General features: G+C 35.0%; 1 pseudogene; it reads right to left on the bottom strand.

The window, feature by feature from the left end:
• Positions 1 to 1,297: 1,297 nt before the first annotated feature.
• LOC128567191 (olfactory receptor 5AC1-like) lies at positions 1,298 to 2,164 on the bottom strand (annotated as a pseudogene).
• Positions 2,165 to 13,093: the final 10,929 nt, after the last annotated feature.

Here is a 13,093-nt window from a genome sequence, read left to right as displayed (position 1 = left end):
AATGGTTTTTATTAGTCAAAAAACAATATATACTGTCCTGGATGCAGAGAGAATGGAACTTTTATACACTTTTGGTGAGGTTGCAAATTAGTACAACCTCTATGGAAAACAGTATGGAAATCCCTCAAAGAGCTAAAAGTGGACCTATCATTTGATCCAGTGATCTCACTACTGGCTATCTACCCAAAGGAAAGAAGAAAAAAAACACCTGTACTCATTTTTTTTTTTTTTGAGACAGAGTCTCATGCCATCACTCTTGATAGAGTGCAGTGACATCCTAGCTCACAACCTCCAACTCTCTGGCTCAAGTGATCCTCTAGTCTCAGTTTTTTTCTATTTTTAGTAGAGATGGGGTCTTGCTTTTGCTCAGGCTGGTCTCAAACTCGTGAGCTCAAGCTATCCACCCACCTAGGCCTAGAGTCCTAGGATTACAGGCTTGAGCCACCATACCCGGGCATACTCTAATATTTTTTGCATCATAATTCGCAATTGCAAACATTTGGAATCAACCCTAGTTCCCATCAATTCATGAGTGGATTAACAAAATGTAGTGTATGTATACCATAAAATACTACTAGGTCAGAATGAATTAAGGCCTTTGCAATAATTTGAATAGAGCTAGCGACCATTATCCTAAGTGAAGTATCTAAAGCATGGAAAAACAAACACCACACAAACTTGCTATTAAACTGGAAACCACCAGTGAGCACACATGTGTACAGAGGTAAGTAAAATTCAGTGGATATCAAGCAGGGAGAGTGGAGGAAAGGGGATGTACCTATATAATGGGTACAGTGAACATTATCTGGGTGATGTGCACACTTATAACCTATAAAAAAATTGATACATTTAACAAAACTTATTTGTATCCCCATAATATTTTAGGATTAAAGAAAAAAGGTAGAAAAAACAACAAAAAAGGAAAACACAATAGGTTAAGTGCTTAATATAAGATAAATATAGGTATAATTAGCACTGCATAAGAAGTGAGCAATAGGCATTACTTCCCCTAAATTGATACATAGGGATTATGTGTAAATATTCAAATAAAGTTACAAATATGGAAACCAGATACATAATGACACATCATATTTAAAATACCATTTTATCTCTATGATAATCTGTTTCACTTATACTTTTGTTAAAAAGCTACCATTAAAATTTTTTTGAAATATATTGAAGTCTGTGATTTTAAAAAATGAATCAAGTAATAAATGTGTCCACACAAAAACACCAAGCCTAATTTGAATAACTTAAGGCTCCCTATTTTTACAAAGTTTGAAATTTGCCTTAAAAATTATTTATTTTTTATTCTCCTTAAGGCACCTATAACCTCTTTGTTCCTTGGGCTATACATAAAAGGATTTAGCAGGGGAATTATTATTGTGTAAAATAAGAAATACATGTTGCCCCGATCTTCAGCTGGTCCAGATCCAGGACATATGCACATGCAGAAGAGAGTGCCATAAAACAGAGAGACTGAGAGCAGGTGGGCGCTGCACGTGGAGAAGGCTTTGCTTCTGCCTTTCTCAGACCTCTTTTTCAGGATGGCAAAGAGTATGCAGGAGTAAGAGATTATGATAGCCATAAAAGTGAAGACTTGTATAAAAGCGGAAAAGATTAAAGCAGAAGCATATTAACTGCAGGATGGATGCAAGAAATTTTGAACAGTTGTAAAATTTCACAGTAGAAATAATATATGATGTTGGACTTGCAGAAAGTTAATCTACCTAAAAAAACCATATGAACCACTGAATGCAGAAAACCAATGAAATATGAAACACCTATACACTAAGTACAGAGGCTTTTGGACATAAGCACTGGATAAGATAAGGGGCTACATATGGCTACATAGCAGTCATAGGCCATGACTATCAGAAGGAAACACTCTGTGGTTGCACTGGAACCAAAAAAATAAAATTGGGCCATACAGTCAAAGAGGGATATCACATGATTCTTCGATAAAAAATTGATAAGCATCTGAGGAGTCACGGGTGTGCAGGCGGGCGTCCTTCCAGATGAGAGCAATCAGGCCCAGGTTGCCCACTATGGTGATGAGGTAGATCAGCAAGAACACCAGGAACAGGGGCACCTGCAGCCCGGGTCGATCCATAAGTCCAGGGAGGACAAACTCAGTCACCAGAGTCCTATCTTCTTCTGCCATATGTGACCTGGCCAATCACTAAAATGAAAGAAGAAGTGAGGAAATAGTCACAAAAGAGTCATAAATTTGGTCCCATATTTGTATGACTAACATGTTCCCAAAAAGTGCTTCTCATTTTTATTAGTAGCTTTAAATATTTACTTTCATTTGTCTATTTTTAAATATCAAAACTCTCCTTAATAAAAAAGCCTTAAAATGATAATTCACCGAAAGTGACATGTTAATTTAATACAAATCTTTTTTCAATCTAATAGTTAGACTGCATATACTCAACTTAAAGTTTACATTTTTAAAAATTTCCAGTTTTCCCCAAGAAGAACATAAACAGTAAGAGTCAATAGCACCTTAACTGACGTTAAGCTATAGCAAAAAGGCATAATAATCAAAACAGTAAGGCAATTTTACAACAGAGATAAGAGGATCAGTGCAATAGAATAAAGAGCTCAGAAATAGATTCCAATGTAAACAGAAATGTGGCCTAAGACAAATATGGTATTTCAATTTAGTAGAAAAAGGAAGATTCATCTAAGGAATTGTGCTGGCACTGTTGTCTATTTGGCTGGAAGTAAATAAAACTAGGCTCCTACCTCTCACCATAAATATTTTCATAGAAACAGAAGATGATAATGTAACATAGGGATTATTGAAAAGCAGCTATATATGATTTTGATGCATAGCAAAAGACTATCCAACAGAGTCCAAAGACATTTAATAGAAGATATATTTTACCATATATCTGTATGTAAACAATATAGATGTATATCTATAATATAAAAATAACTTAAAATAGACAAGAAAAGGTATATAATCTTAAAGAAGAATGGGTAAAGAATATAAATAAGCATGTTTATAGACAAATCAAAAAGACCAATAAATGAAATGAGAAGATGCCCAAATTTCACACATACACACACACACGTGCACATGCACACACAGCTAGCTCTTTTCATGTATCATAGTAGAAATTAGAATGAATAACAATGCCCACTGCTGGCTGAGATGAGAAAAGTGACATTCTCATATATAGTCTAAAAGCAACAGCCTCTGAGAAAAGCTATTTTATGTAATGTCATTAATTTTTTTCAAAAATGACATAAACCCTATGATCTACCATTTCCTTATACACACACATATACATATACATACATACACACATACTAGAAAGAAAAGCACCACAACTCAAAGATAAATATACAAAAAATATCCAATGAATTATTGTTCAAGGTGTCACATATCAGACACATCCACAGTGAAATGGTTGTATAAGTCACCATTCATATTGGAATAAAATTCAACCATGCAAAAAGGTTATGTCAATTGAATTGAGATTACCACAATGTATAGCTATCTGAGAAAAGTAAGATAAATATAAAAGTGAATAACATGACCTCATTATTGTAAAATAAGCAATGCATTTTTTTTTTAAATAGGATCTCATTTTATTGCCCTGGGTAGAGTGCAGTGGCATCATCAGAACTTACAGCAACCTCAAACTCCTAGGCTCAAGCAATTCTTCTACCTCAGCCTCCTACGTAGCTGGGCCTATAAGTGCTACAACCATAGGTTGGTAATTTTTCTATTTTTTTGTAAAGATAGGGTCTCACTATACTGCATATGGAGGTCTCAAACTCCCAGCCTTAACCAATCCTCCTGCCTCAACCTCCCAAAGCAATACACTTTTAAGTCTTTCTTTTCTGGGAGAAAAATGTGAATAATAGACATTAAGTTTGTAACACTGGTTTTAGAGTGCTATGGGAGAAGTGACAGAAATGGAGGAAGTTTTGGACAGGGAAAGGAAATAAATCAAAACAAAAATTCCACAAGAAAAGGATGTACCTTGTGATCTCTTTTACATAAAATAATATAATATAATTACATGTATGTACATATATTTATGTAAAGTGATGTGTGAAAGAATAGTCTCTAACATGTAATGGTGGAACAATGAATTTCTGTTGCCTTTCTAAGGAGATTTTATGGCACCGAAAATTCTGGTATCAAATTAAAGGGTAATAATCTGAGCTTAAATATCTGTTAAATGCAAAAATGGCCTTCAGAAAAATAAAGATGTTACTTTGAATATTACCAATGGGAAAGACTTCTGAGCATTGAGAGTCAATGTGATTTATTATAATACTTCAAAGTTATCTATAGTTGTATATAAAAATAGGGATCCAAATAGAGTAACAGGGTTTTAGAGTTTTTGTGGAATTTCAGTAATGTTCTTTTTAAATTTATTTCAGCATACCTTAAATTGCATAGTCATACCTCTCAATACATCAGGAACAAAAAGTGAAACTTTTTAGGAAAATATTTTTTAGAAACTTGGTTTGTTTAATTTACAAATATAAATGAAAGCTTTGTTCTGAATATTAAATATCAACATAAGTGAATTCGAATCAGCAAGATGGCGACCAAATAACAGCTTCCTTGCAACTGAGCACAGTGAGTCTGGGGAGACAAGACTCCAGGCATCTCTGGCTGGTGGAATCTGCCCATAAACATCCCTTTGAGGACATAGGAAGTCAGTGAGAAACTTCTGGACCCCAGGAGGAGGACAAAAGCAGTGGAAAACTGGCAAGTGGTTGCGTGTGTTTGTTCAGTCTAATGCCACCGGCAGATGACTTATCAAAACCCGGTCCAGAGGCATGGCAACTTAAAGAGCAAGAGAAAGTGAAAGGAAAATTAGGGCAAGGAAACAGATAAAAAGAAATCACTCATGTGGAAGAATCAGCAGAAAAATTCTGGCAACATGAAAAAACAGTCCAGAGCAATCCCTCCACAGGACCATGAGGTAGCTACTGCAGAAGATTCCACCTATAAAGAAATGTTAGACATGACAGAAAGGGAATTTAGAATACACATGATGAAAACAATGAAGAAAATGATGGAAACAATGAAGCAAACTGCTGATAAAGTGGAAAATAACCAACAGGAAATCCAAAAAGAGAATCAAATAAGAGATGAAAGATATGAAGAATATAGAAAGGATACGGCAGAGCTGAAGCAACTGAAGCACTCAATTAGGGAACTTAAAGATGCAATAGAAAGTATCCACAACAAATTAGACCATGCGGAAGAAAGAATCTCAGAGGCAGGGGACAAAGCTCTTGAGATAACTCAGATAGTTAAAGAGGCAGAAAAGAAGATAGAGAAAGCAGAATGTTCGCTGACAGAATTATGGGACTTTATGAAGCATTCAAACATACGAGTGATAGGAATCCCAGAAGGGGGAGAAGAATGCCCCAGGGGAATGAAAGCCATGCTAGAGAATATTATAAATGAAAATTTCCCAAATATCACCAAAGATTCTGACACACTCCTCTCAGAGGGATATCTGATGCCAAGTGGCCTCAACTCTAACCTAGCCTCTCCAAATCACATTGTGATGAACCTCACCAAAGTCAAGATTAAAGATAAGATTTTTCAAGCTGCCAGGAGTAAGCGCCAGTTGACCTATAGAGGCAAATCCATCAGGGTGACTGCAGACTTCACTAATGAAACTTCCCACACAAGGAGACAATGGTCATCTACCTTTAATCTATTTAAACAGAACAATTTCCAGCCCAGAATTCTATATCCTGCTAAGCTAAATTTTAAAATTGACAGAGAAATCAAATCATTTACCAATATACAAACATTGAGGAAATTCATCACAACAAGACCAGCTCTACAGAAAATACTTCAACCTGTTCTATACGCTGACCATCACAATGGATCAGCAGCAAAGTAAGAACTCAGCAATTAAAGGACAGATTCTAACTTCCACACTGATGCAAAAGATAAAACTAAGCAATGGACTGTCACAAAATATGATGAATAGAATACTACCATACTTATTAATTATCTTAATAAATGTTAATGGCTTGAATTCCCCACTAGAGAGGCATAGATTGACTGACTGGATTAAAAAACACAAGCCATCCATTTGTTGTCTTCAGGAAACACACCTAGCTTCAAAAGACAAATTAAAACTCCAAGTTAAGGGTTGGAAGACAATTTTCCAGGCAAACGGAATTCAGAAGAAGAGAGGAGTTGCAATCTCATTTTCAGATACTTATGGATTTAAAGCAACTAAAGTCAAAAAGGATAAAAATGGTCACTTTATATTGGTCAAGGGAAAAATTAAAAAAGACATTTCAATTCTAAATATTTATCCACCCAATTTAAATGCTCCCAGATTCTTGAAATACACCTTACTTAGTCTGAACAATATGATATACTATAATACCATAATAACAGGGGACTTTAACACTCTTCTTACAGTGCTGGACAGATCCTCTAAATAGAAATTAAATAAAGATATAGGGACTTAAATAAGACCCTAAAACAACTGTGCATGATAGACGCATATAGAACACTCCCTCCCAAAGATAAAGAATATACATTCTTCTCATCCCCCCATGGAACATTCTACAAAATTAATCATATCCTAGGATTCAAAACAAAACTCACCAGAATCAAAAGAATTGAAATTTTACCATGTATCTTCTCAGATCACAAGGCACTAAAGGTGGATCTCAACTCCAACAAAAATGTTCAACCCCACACAGAGGCATGGAAATTAAACAACCTTCTGTTGAATGACACTTGGGTGCAAGAAGAAATAAAACAGGAAGTCACTAACTTCCTTGAGCATAACAACAATTATGACACAAGCTACCAAAACCTGTGGGATACTGCAAAAGCAGTTTTGAAAGGAATATTTATTGCTTTAGATGCCTACATTCAAAAACAGAAAGAGAGCGCATCAACAAACTCACAAGACATCTTATGGTATTGGAAAAAGAAGAACAATCTAAGCCTAAACCCAGTAGAAGAAAAGAAATCTCCAAAATTAAATCAGAGATTAATGAAATTGAAAACAAAAGAATCATTCAGAAAATTAATGAAACAAGGAGTAGAGTTTTTGAAAAATAAATAAAATAGATAAACCATTGGCCAGGCTAACTAGACAGAGAAAAGTAAAATCTCTAGTAAACTTAATCAGAAATTATAAAGGGGAAATAACAACTGATGCCACAGATATACAAGAGATCATCTCTGAATACTACCCAAAACTCTATGCCCATAGAAATTTGACAATGTGAAGGAAATGGATCACTATTTGGAATCATGCGCTCTCCCTAGACTTAGTCAGGAAGAAATAGACCTCCTGAACAAACAAATTTCATGCACTGAGATTAAAGAAACAATAAAAAAGCTTACAACAAAAAAATGCCCTGCTTCAGATGGCTTCACACCAGAATTCTATCAAACCTTCAAGGAAGAGCTTATTTCCGTATTGCAGAAATCATTCCAAAAAATTGAGGAGGAAGGAATCTTCCCCAACACGTTTTATGAAGCAAACATCACCTTGATACCAAAACCAGGAAAAGACCCAACTAAAAAGGAGAATTTCAGACTAATTTCATTATTGAATATAGATGCAAAGATTCTCAACAAAATCCTAGCCAATGGATTACAGCTTATCATCAAAATTCGTACATCATGTTCAACTAGGTTTCATCCCAGAGATGCAAGGCTGGTTTAACATACACAAGTCCATAAACATTATCCACCATATTAACAGAAGCAAAAATAGAGACCATATGATCCTCCCAATAGATGCAGAAAAAGCTTTCGATAAAATCCAGCATCCTTTTCTAATTAGAACACTCAAGAGTATAGGCATAAGTGGCACATTTCTGAAACTGATTGAGGCTATCTATGACAAATCCACAGCTAATACTTTACTGAATGGAGTAAAACTGAAAGCTTTTCCTCTTAGAACTGGAACCAGACAAGGTTGTTCTCTGTCACCATTACTTTTCAACATAGTTCTGGAAGTTCTAGCCAATACAATTAGTCAAGACAAGGAAATAAAGGGAATCCAAATGGGAGCAGAGGAGGTCAAACTCTCCCTCTTTGCTAATGATATGATCTTATACTTAAGAGACCAAAGACTCAACCACAAGACTCCTGGAAGTCATTAAAAAATACAGTAATGTCTCAGGATATAAAATCAATGTCTACAAATCAGTTGCCTTTGTATACGCCAACAATAGTCAAGATGAGAGGCTAATTAAGGACACAACTCCCTTCACCATGGCTTCGAAGAAAATGAAATACCTAGGAATATACCTAACAAAGGAGTTGAAGGCCCTCTATAAAGAAAATTATGAAATCCTCAGAAAGGAAATAGCAAAGGATATTAACAAATGGAAAAACATTCCATGCTCATGGCTGGGAAGAATCAACATTGTTAAAATGCCTATACTTCCCAAAGCACTCTACCTATTCAATGCCATTCCTATTAAAATACCAAGATGACAGACAAATGGCTAACAAACCTATGAAAAAATGTTCATCATCTCTATATATTAGAGAAATGCAAATCAAAACAACCCTGAGATATCATCTAACCCCAGAAAGAATGGCCCACATCACAAAATCTCAAAACTGCAGATGCTGGCGTGGATGTGGAGAGAAGGGAACACTTTTACACTGCTGGTGGGACTGCAAACTAGTACAACCTTTCTGGAAGGAAGTATGGAGAAACCTCAAAGCACTCAAGCTAGACCTCCCATTCGATCCCACAATCCCATTACTGGGCATCTGCCCAGAAGGAAAAAAATCCTTTTATCATAAGGACACTTGTACTAGACTGTTTATTGCAGCTCAATTTACCATTGCCAAAATGTGGAAACAGCCTAAATGCCCACCAACCCAGGAATGGATTAACAAGCTGTGGTATATGTATACCATGGAATACTATTCAGCCATTAAAAAAAAATGGAGACTTTACATCCTTCGTATTAACCTGGATGGAAGTGGAAGACGTTATTCTTAGTAAAGCATCACAAGAATGGAGAAGCATGAATCCTATGTACTCAATTTTGATATGAGGACAATTAAGGACACAGTGGGGCTGGGAGAAAGGAAGAGCAGAGAGAGGGAAGGAGGGAGGGGGTGGGGCCTTGGTATGTGCCACACCTTTTGGGGGCAAGACAGGATTGTAAGAGGGACTTTACCTAACAAATGCAATCAGTGTTACCTCATTTCTTGTACCCTCAATGAATCCTCAACAATTAAAAAAAAAAAGAAAAAAGAAGTATCACCAAAAAAAAAAAAAAAAAAAGTAACCTGTGGAGTCACAACTTAAGACTTCTTTCTGAAAATGTTTTACTGAGCCAATTATTACCATGGGGGTTATAATAAAATATCATTTTTCTAAAATATATATATATGTCAACATAAGTAAAAATTGCAAGATAATTAGTTTATCATCACTAAAAATAAATAAAGAATAACTGAGTTTTCAAATTTTTGCTTTTAAATATATGCCCACACAGAGCCCTAGTATATACAATAGGCCAAAAATATAATTAAAAATTAAGGATAAGAGATTTTGGCCTTGGGCCAAATATCTTTATAACCTCAAATAACTGAATTATTTATATTCCTAGTTTCAGTTTCTAAAAGGTATAGTTTAGCCAAGTGTTAATAATCTTTGTGAATTTTTTCTCAAATTACATGAGACACAAGGAAACACAAGAAATCTGTTGCAGTTACCTTCAGTGATTTTCGCCCATATCCCCATGATTTCATGAAGTTAAGAAATGTTTATAATATTAGTTAAACAAACCTCAAGTGAGAATTTCACATTCTGAAAAATTACAATAAGTGAGATTGGAGCAGCATATCTTATCTCTCAGTTAAGAACTTTTCACATACAAAATAAACTCTCAATATGTTGGATTTTTATCATTATTACTCAAGTTTTTCATTTTTCATTCTTCCACTAACCAAAGCTTATTTAAATACTTCTGAACGATGGTGTTAACTCCACTCTAAAACTTCTGACTGAAATATGTATGTTCAGACAAGTGTTTACTTTTAAAAAAAAAAATCAGCAAGCAAAATTTAGACAGATTTTTTTTCTAGATTTTTAATTTCTTACTTAGATATTTTATTATCTTACAGACAAATTACAAAGCTCTAATAATAAAAATTATGAAAATCTTTGCACTCTCACCCAGTTCCTATAAAACATTGGGAAACTGGAGATATGCTTAACATAAAAGGAAGAGAAATGAAGCAGTATTAATCGTGTGCTTCCTCATAGTACATAATTCCGTGCACATTCCAAACTGGAGCGAGATAGCATTTCTTTCTTCTATTTTCAAAGCTACTTAATTTTTTTTTTAATTCCCTTAATGTTTCTAAGGGATTCCCAATAGAAGGAAGTCAAAGTTGTTCTACTGGGCACTGTCTGCTAATCACCAAACCCTTCATGCACAACTATTCATACCAATTAAAACTACACATTGTGTCCTTAAGGTTCACTGTGGGGACATGTTCATAAAATATCATTAAGTAGAGTTTATAATAACAATGTTTTTTTCTCTTTATCTTTTGTTTCTGCCACAACCCAACACCTAATTAACTTGATTCCATTCGGAAATCCCAAAGATGCCTTAAATTAGGTAACATGTCCAAATCTGAGATTGGCATTCCTCTATTCCGCCCCAAACCTGGAATTCTTCCAATGTTCTCTGTCTCAGGTAATAGGGTCGCCAAATGAGCATTTATGCAAGCCACAAGCCAGTGACACATCTTTAACACTAACTTAATTCTCAATTTGGTCGTTTCAACCATTGCCGTGACCTCCAGATTATATCTGGTAAAGATGTCTTAAATCCAGTTATTCCTTCCAATTTACACCTTTGCCCTCAAAAGCCAATATGCATTCATCTCTGGCCTAGACCTATTAAATAGCCTCCTAACTATATTATCTCCATCTGCTAACACACTCATCCTGTCCATTTTCCACTCTGACATCAGACTATATGCTTTTTAACCACCACAGCAAAAACACATTCCCTCACTTAAAATGTATCAATAACTTCTCATTGCACATAGGATAATAGCTAAAATTTTCTTTTTAAAAATTATTTTCTTTTATTAATTGCACATATCCATGCAGTACATCATAATGCTTCAATACATATAATACATGGTGAGCAGATCAGGGTCACTAACACATCCATCATCTCAAATATTTTTCCTTTCTTTGTGTTGGGAACATTCAATTTCCTCCTTCAAACTGTTTGAAACTAGATACTATATTGTTGCTAACTATAGTTGTTCAACTATGCTATTGAATATTAGAACTTATCTCTCCTATCTAGCTACATTTTTGTATCCTTTAATAAATCTTTCCCTTCTCGGCCTCTCATACTCTCTCTTCTACTTTCTATTTCTATGAGATCAACTTTTTTAGCTGCTATATGAATGAGAATATGCAGGGTTTAACTTTCTGTTAACATAATGCCCTCCAGTTCCATCCATGTTGTTATAAATGACAGGGCTTTATTCTTTTTATGGCTGAATAGTATTTCATGGTATATGTGTATCGAATTTTCTTTATTCATTTATCTGCTGTTGGACTTTGATTGATCCCATATCCTGGCTGCTGTGAATAGTATTGCAGTAAGCATGAGGGTGCAGAAGTCTCTCCAATATAATGATTTCCTTTGGATAAATCCCAATGATGGGATTTCTGTATCACATGGTAGGTCTATTTGTAGTTTTCTGAGGGACCTCCATACTGTGCTCCATAGTGGCTGGTACAGTTTGCATTCCCACCAATAGCATATAGGAGTTCACTTCTCTCCTTATGCTCTCCAGCATTTGTCATTATTTTGTCCTTGTGATAATTGCCATCTTAAATGTGCTGAAGTTAAATCTCATTGTAGTTTTAATTGCATGAGGAAAGTTGGGGATTCTGTCATGGATTTCTGAGCTATTTATATGTCTTCTCTTGAGAAATATCCTTTCAGATTATTGGCCCATTTTTTAATGGGATTGCTTGTTTTTTGTAGTTGAAATGTTTGAGTTCTCTATGCATTCTGCATATTGATACCCTGTAAAATGAGTAGTTTGCAAATATTTTCTCCCATTCTGTAGGTTGTGTTTTTACTCTGTTGATAGTGTCTTTTGCTATATTAGATTTACATACATTTCCAGTTATCCCAGAAAATAAAACCTACAAATGAACTTAGCAAATTTCAGTATATAATGCCAATGCACAAAAAATCAATTGAATTACAACAAAAGCACAAGCAACAAAATACCAAACTGGACATTAGAAAATTATAAACTTTGTGTATAAAAAGACAGTACCAACAGAATAATAAGGGAACTTATACAATGGGAGAAAATATTTGTAAATCATATCTGTGATAAGGGCTTACTATCTAGAATGTAAAGAAAACTTCTGAGATTTAACAACAAGTAAAATCAACAACCAGATTCAAAAGTGGGCAAAAAATTGAAGAGGCACCCCACCAAAGAACATACACAGATGATAAATAAGTACATAAAAGGATGCTCAACAACACTAATCATTAAGGAAATGAAAGTCAATATCGCAGTGAGATACTACCTCACATCCATTAGGAAGGTTACTATAGAGAGCAAAATTTAGGTATTGGTGAAGAAATTGGAACCCTTACCCTTTTCACACTTCCACCCTATGGATGAGGATACAAAATGGTGTAGCCACTATGGAAAACAGCATGGAAGTTTCTCAAAAAAATTAAAGGTAGAATTACAGCTGGACACCATAACTAATGCCTATAGTTCTGGCATTTGGGGAGGCCCTGTGTTCAAGACAAGCCTGAACAATAGAGTGAGACTTCATCTCTAAAAAATATTTATAGATTAGCCAGGCACGATGGCATATGTCTGTAGCTTCTCTAGAGGTAGAAGTAGGAGCATCTTGAGCCCAGGAATTTGTGGTGGCAGTGAGCTATGATTTTATCACTGCACTCTAGTCCTGGTGACAGAGTGAGAACCTATCTTAAAGAAAATAACTATAATTATCATAAGATCCAGAAATTCTGAACATACACAAAACAACTGAAATTAGAAGCTTGAAGAGGT

The sequence above is a fragment of the Nycticebus coucang genome, chromosome 16 (genome assembly GCF_027406575.1).
Source record: "Nycticebus coucang isolate mNycCou1 chromosome 16, mNycCou1.pri, whole genome shotgun sequence".
NCBI classification, from domain to species: domain Eukaryota; kingdom Metazoa; phylum Chordata; class Mammalia; order Primates; family Lorisidae; genus Nycticebus; species Nycticebus coucang.
Note: the sequence above shows the minus strand (reverse complement) of the source record. Positions and strands in the feature narration are given on the sequence as shown.